The 7,958-nt window shown below is 33.0% G+C and overlaps 1 pseudogene; it reads right to left on the bottom strand.

Annotated features, from left to right (window-relative positions):
* Window positions 1-2,583: 2,583 nt before the first annotated feature.
* On the bottom strand, window positions 2,584-7,074 carry LOC114172028 (annotated as a pseudogene).
* Window positions 7,075-7,958: the final 884 nt, after the last annotated feature.

Genomic DNA, 7,958 nt, shown 5'->3' with positions numbered 1-7,958 from the left:
ATGCAACCCATGAAAACATATGTAATTCATATCAAGCAAGGTCACACTAATAAGTATAGATAACCAAATAATATCACAACATTATTTAATATTATCATGCCACACAATAACTTTCGAAAAAGACCAAAAAGAATAATGAAACAACTCCATGCACGTCATCTCACAACCATAGGGTATGTGAAACATATTTTTAAAACCAAAGAGCTACACCCACCACCAACATTAATAATATATATATATATATATATATATATATATATATATATATATGTGTGTGTGTGTGTGTTTGTGTGTGTGTGAGACAAAGAAACCATAAATTGTAAGAAATGTATGCATGAAAAACATGCGGGTCCCATGTATTCTACCACCCAATTATATATATATATATATATATATATATATGTGTGTGTGTGTTTGTGTGTGTGTGAGACAAAGAAACCATAAATTGTAAGAAATGTATGCATGAAAAACATGCGGGTCCCATGTATTCTACCACCCAATTAACATGAACCTTGCAAAAAGAAAAGAAAGAAGGAAAAATAAAGTGGCTACACACCAAACCCATAATACATCTACGTGAACCAAAGGAGAGAGTGAATGTATGTTATACGTGGGGTGTGAAAAGAGAGAGAAGAAGGAAGCATACTTTTAGATGACCCCACACAAAAGCCCCACATTCCATCAAACTAAAAGTATATACTACATACTAAAAGAGAAAATCAAGTCTTTTAAGTGTGGTCTGCACCATGAATTTAAAAAAATATAACTCCATCAAAAGTGGTATGAATGGTTTAGAGAAAAAGAAACAAAACAAACCCGTGTCGTGGCCCTCTCTCAATTACCTCCCCATAATTTGACCATATTTGAAGCATGTAGTATGAAACAAAGTGAAATAATATGTATAAGAATTAAAACATGATGCACCCCTTTTTACTTTTACGTGGGGTGTGAAAACAGATCCGCAACTTAATGAAAGCAAGAAGCATATGGCATTCAAGGCATTCAAACATCTATGGCAAATCAAAGTCAAGCTTCAAACAACAACACAAATCACACTAACTTCCCCTACACTACACACATGTTTTTCAAGTTTTCATTCATCAAGCAAACAAAACAAAACAAGAGAACAAACACAAGGTTGGCTTCCCCTACCTCGTGTAGCAATCCTTTTAGGACTTACACTTTCCATAGTCTCTTCCTTTCCTCTTCACGTTTTCTCCCATTTTTTCAACTCTCTAAAGAACCCTAACATTTAACCTAAAATCCTTATTTTATTCTCAAATGGTTGGTTAAGATTTTATAAAATAAAAACCTCACTCTTTTATTATCTTCATGTAACATCAACAAATTTTTTAAAATAAAAACAGAATGTTGCATGGAGTAACCTCTAAAATGACACGGCCAGGATAGAACCCAATACCTGCACGCCAAAATACAATCTCCAACCAAGAAGCCAATTACTTTTCCATTTTATAATGCGCAAACTTAATTATATACATATATTCTCAACATTACATATTATATTAAAATTTAAAATAAATAAAACAATAACTTACATCACTTAAATAATTATTATTTCATAATTTAATATCTAATTAAATTAAATAAAACAACAATATTAATCAAACCATTAATTTTTTTCTCACGTGTCCCCCTTTACTCTAATTTTTTCCAAGTCTTACAGTTACGGTTTTCTTTCCCTTTCTCTTATATTCTCTTCCATTTATCATATATTTGAGACAATCAAATACTTCTATAAAAATACTATAAAAAATTACACTTGCATAGTAAGAAACATATAATCTTTCCCTACCTTTTAAATATACACAATTTTACATTTTTAATAAAACTATTTTCACTTATTTTACATTTTCTTTTGAGGATCAAATTCAGTACATATATTAACTTTTAAATATACATATACACAATTGAGAAATGAAAGACTAAATTTGCATTTTCTTTTGAGAATCAAATTCATCTATATAAACATATATGAACCTTGATATGTGTAACTAGAAGATGGGGGATTATTTTCAAATATTATATTATGTTTCAGTAGAAATAAATTTCCTTTTCTATAATAAAATTGTAATTTCCTTTTCTTATAGTTTTTAAAATTTTTGTTGTTACAAATTCTTATTTGATTGTAATTTTAGTATAGGAAAATTTAATTTAAACTTTAAAAAACTTTAATATTGTAATTTTTGAATGAATTTATTTGGTTGTGGTATAAGAACAGGAAATGAAAAAGAGTGTAGACAATATATAGAATTATGCAGAATCTTTTCAAATGTTGCAATTTGAACAGTAAAAGATGTCTATTTAAAGACCCTCACTCTATAAAACATTAGCCATTGCTTCCTGCATTCCATCAATTTCTGCGTGTTCATCAATATAAGGAAAATATTTAAATATCCTTCACCATCATACCCACACTTCAATTTTCACCACCACTCCCATAGCTGCAACAGTCACCTAAAGGCTACTGTAGAAGAAGAGAGAAAATGCTAAAAGAATTAATTTCAAAATGGATTTTTCAAAAAATATTTCATGTTTTTCAAATCCCATTTCATATCAGAAGTTTTATTCTGGAAAACTTTGCTCCGGAAATATTATTTTAAAAATTTCAAAATCTTCGAAAAGCCTAGTACCGAGCCTCAGTTTTGTATTAAGCATACCGTCCGCATTATATAATTTTTCATTTTGCCTACTTGCTGCACTGTTATCCTTCTTCTTCCCACCATCATCTTCCATGGATTCATCCACCTCACCCACATTTCCGGGACCTTCGCCTTGGTCACCTGACTTGGCTTCTGTCTCATCCTACAACAGAATGCTTTAATTAGTAAGTGTGAAAACACTAAAATTTCCAGCATACGATTGATATCAACAATAGTCAATTCTCTAAACGGTTTCAAGAAATAAACCTCCAACATCATTTCAGTAAGATTGAGAGGGTGACTTGAAGGAACTTCAACAGCACTAAAGTCATCAACAGATTTAAGGCTCCCAATATATGAAGATTCATTGTTATAGACTTCATCAACGTTAAACTCTTTTGCAAATTCAAAAACTATCTTTGCCTCTGAAGCTTCACCTTGATCCCTATTTGGGGGCATGGTATAATACTGAATTTTACCTGAAACATACAAACAGAAAGAGAAATTTCTTTGTTTAGTTCTTTCTCAATTTTAACTTCAACACAGAGAAAAGTAATCGGTTCTCTGCTCATAATTTAAGAAATTCCATGCACGCATACCCTCGTTCCAATCACGAAGAATGATTCTTGCAGTAGTAGCAACGTCAAATTTTCCACTTTTCGTGAGGTTGCCCTCAGCTTCAGCTACCTTCAGCAGAAAGTCGTCAACATCACCTACATTGAAACTGCAAATTTTGTACAGAGTTACCAGCTGCTTAGGCAGACAGAGCTTTAGAATTTCCTTCACTGCGTTGTCCAAGTTAAAAGAAAAGAAATAAGTCTTTCAATTTACTTAACAAGAGTTAGTACAACTTAAATCAGGATTTTCCATAAATAAAATAAATGTATCATGCAAACTTCTAAGTGTTTTGGAAATTAGAATTCTCATTACTGAATAAAACATTAATTTATATCTAAAACAAGATAACAGGAAACATAATCCAACAACCCGCACATAGAAAAATCCAACGTTCTACTACATCACCTATCAGTTGTTCTTTTAAAACCTAACAGAACTCCATTTTATAACTAGGATAAGTGACAAGATTTAATGAAAAGGTGCTATTATCACTGACATCTTGAGAATGGTTAGATCAAACCACACACAACCATATAGTAAAATACAATGTACACACCCAGTAACCCACGGACTTACCTCATTCACACCATCATTGTTAACACAGAAGTAAAGGGAAGTTGTAAAGAGGGAACGATTCTGAAAATAATTGAATTTATAATTGAAAGTCATTCTATTTGAGAAAATGGAGTAAAAGGGGACAAGAAATTTACACAAAAAAACAAGATGTTAAATAAAAATGTACAATGGACCAATAGCACTTATGCTTAAAAATAGACATAACATAACACGTTTAAAGACAAAAAACACCCTTATATATATAGCCACTAGTCAAACCAAATGCACCAAAAAATAGCAAATACTTCAAACTTTTGTAGAATTGAATAGAATTTCTTCAATGTCACAACTTCATTTTCTTTTACTATTTTTTCATGTAAAATACCTATAAATCTTCTACCATTCATTTCGAACTGAATTAATGCAAATAAACACCTGAATAACCACATAATAAGAGGAGGGGGGAATGACTTGGTATACCTGGGCTAATAAGATCTAACTTCTCAATCCTCTATCAATTTTTAAGGCAATGGAAGCATCATTTTCTTGAGACTTCAGCATAACAACACCAGGAAAATTTAGCAACTTAACATTTTTGTCCAATTAAACCTCTTGAATTGACCTTGTTAACCCCGGAGTAGATGCAACATTGACAACATGAGACCTTTTTAAACTATTAATAAGACTACTCTTACCCACATTGGGCAAGCCAATCAAACCCATAGTTATTGACTTTTTGTTTGTCAAGACAAGGAAGCAAAACAACAACAAAATCAATAATTTACAATTAAAGGACAAAAGCAGAAAAAACAAAACAATTAATAGATAAGCAATAGAGATTAAAAAGACTAGAAAAAATAACTACACCAAGGAAAATAAAAATTAAGTCATATGCAAAATCCCCAAAAGGTAGCAATGATAACCCACAAAGATCCACACTAAAGCATATTCTTCCAACTTAAAAACTGTATATTTAGTTTTTCTTGTGATTGACCAAAAGTTGGCACATTCATGCACAAGCAAACAAATGTTAGAGATCAGTGTCACCTAGATGACTAAATATGTGTGTTTGTTGTGTGTGTGCAAGCTTTTAACTAGGCGCAAACTTCATTTTTTTTAGAGTTAAATTAGACCTAAACAGACATTTCTACGATTTTGATTCTAAAAATAGAATATATTTGAATAATAAAATCATTTTCAACGGATAAAATAGCACCAACACTACAACAGTAAGAAAAAACCCTATCTAACAGAATTGATACTTATCTTACAATAGAAACTATGATTCAGAAAAAGGCATCAACAACATAGAGAACACCAATGCCAACAATTCTCAAGTCCCGACAAGAGGTGATATTATTTTAGGAGCAAGTACCATAGACATAGGGTTTAGTAATAATTTAATTTCTACTGACATGTGAAAAAAATAGCGTGATCTACCACTTTATTTTTCTTTTTGATCCGGTGCACACGACACATCCACCTGTAAAAGTTGCTTCAAATTGACTCAAAATGTAAGAACAAAAAATGAAAACCAACTCACTTAGGTTCTTCACTTCTCTCTAAGTATATATACTATGAATTATTTGCAAAACCTTCTGATTTTATATTTGGTTCACCATTTAGGTTTGCCAATTTGACAACATTAAAGTTGGTTTTTCCAGTGAAGGCGTCCCTTATTGTATAATTTTCATGTCAAGATAGTGTATCCAATGCACATTAGCAACATCATATATTTAAAATGTCCCAGGCTAGAATTCTGGGAAACACAAACACAAACACAACCACATCCATACGTACCAAAAAAAGGATAAGCAGTGAATACATAAAGGTTTCTCAATCATATATCAGATAAAATTCCATGAAGGGAAGCACAATACCCGAACCAAAATTAAGTTGCAATTTTACAAACAACTATCATCATTAAATCTGTTACCTCATGACTTCTTGAGTAATTCTTAACAATTTGAGTAGAGTATCAGCTCCAACGTTTGATCTTTGTTGTTGTGTGCTACACTTGAAGGCCACAGTAGGTAATTCTTCTCTAAGATATTTGAGCCACTTCTCTAAAACTTCTTCAGGCACAAGATCTATTATATAGGTCAAATGATTAGGCAGCGCAAAAATAAATATACCAAAATGGAGAAAGGAGACAAACATGAAATGTGATCAGTAAACTACCAATTTTATTTAAAACCAAGACAAGACGTTTATCAGGACCCGATTTCATCACCATGTTTTCCATCTCAGGTTAACGAGTCCCCAAAGGGTTCTAGGCATCAAGGACCTCCAGTAAGACATCAGAGGCTTCAATGACCTTAACAAGATCCCTGTAGAAGGCTCTATTTGAGCTATCTATGGAATAAGAAAACAAAAAATAACAATGGTCAGAACACAGGCAAGTAAGCACTTGAAAAGTCAAACTAACCAAACTGTCAGGAAAGTACAAATAAATGCACACCTCTGGTCTTTGCAGCATTACCAAAATCATTAGTATTTTTTTAGAATCCTCTAGCAACTTAGAGTCATCTTCCTCCTCTAGCAAGCCCAATTTCCTTTTACGAGCCTGAACAAGGAATGAATAGTAAGTTCCTAATTGCAAGGAAAACAAAGATCCCAAAGGACTCTTTTCTTAGTAGCACTCCTCTCTTTCCCACCCCATTTTGAAGTGGACATCAATCTTCAGTGATACAATAATACAAAAACATTTTAATATACCAACAGTCAAGCACCCTCATTATCTTCTATCCATGAACCACTTTCTACAGGAACAAGGTTTACATAAAACTTCTACCTGACATTTTTTATTTATTCATTCATTTAGCTTATCTTGTAACATAACATGAAATGGGAGTTCGATAATGATAAAACAATTACCCTCTCCTTATGTTCAGCTTTCTTTTGCTACAATTCCTCAATGGCCTTCGCTCTTCGAGCTTCAAGGGCTTTGAGTTCATGTTCCATAAAGGGCCAATCATTGGGAATACCAGGATTCTTCTCAACCTTCTTTGTCCCACTCAGGCGAAGCTTCTTCGCTTCCTTCGCTTTTTGTCTGTTGTGCTCTTTCACCTTTTGTATCACCTTGTACTTCTTCTTCATTGAAACTCTCTTACTCTTACTCTCTGCAACGCAAAAAATTCACAACAATAATAAAAAAAAATTAAACAAACAAAATCAATGCGCACTACTGATATCAAAGAATAGGGATTAGGATTTCCTTACTCTTGCTCTTCTTCACCATAGTGTGTTCTCTACCGTCAAGAGAAAAGAGATCACACGTTAGAAGAAAAAACGGAGAGGGAGAGAAGAAGCCAACAGATTTTGGAAGAGGGGTGGAGAGAATAGAGAAGAGGGTGAAGAAGTGTGTTGTATATTTTGTTATCTACTTAAAAACTAAGAAAACAAACTACTAGGGATATTACCGAAATACCCCAATCTAAATTGCTTACGCGTGTCCCACTCTTTGGTTTTATTGTCCTTTTACCTGTGCTGAAGTTGGTTTCTGCCTTTTTTCAGCCCATGAATTCAGTTCCGATTTTACCCCCATAATCCTAAAGCTTTTCATTCTAATCAATGGGTTTATTGTAAAATTTTGTTTCCCACTCTTCTTTGCTACTCAATTCTCTTCTATGATTGATTGACGTATATATACTTTTTTTCAAAGTGGAAGATTATGGATTTATCTACTGCATATTTCTATTTCAAATTGTCATTGAAGCCAATAGAGTGCACTGAAATTGCGGCTGGTGTGGTTCGTGCACTTGGAAGAAAGGACAGTGGTGTGGATTTTCGATTTTGGTGGTGCATTAGCGATGTTTTGTTCATCAATTTCGGTGGTGCGTTAATGAGGTTTCTATTCGTCTGGTCTTAACCACCCTCACTTCACTGTTTAGGGTTTTGCTTCACTCACCCTCACTTCACTTTTTTTGTTTTTTTGTTTTCTGCTAAACTTGGGTACTTCTTCGTTGATGGTATAGGGTTTTATCATGAGTTTGATTCCCTTCAAAACTACTATGATGCCTTAATCGATGCCAAGAAGATCATCGACTATCAAGATCGTCGACTACTATCAAGTTGGTGCGTACGATTATTTTTTTTCATTTTTGAAGTTTTTGGATCCAACAA

The sequence above is a fragment of the Vigna unguiculata genome, unplaced genomic scaffold (genome assembly GCF_004118075.2).
Source record: "Vigna unguiculata cultivar IT97K-499-35 unplaced genomic scaffold, ASM411807v1 contig_475, whole genome shotgun sequence".
Lineage (NCBI taxonomy): Eukaryota > Viridiplantae > Streptophyta > Magnoliopsida > Fabales > Fabaceae > Vigna > Vigna unguiculata.
This window is presented reverse-complemented; position numbering and strand designations above follow the sequence as displayed.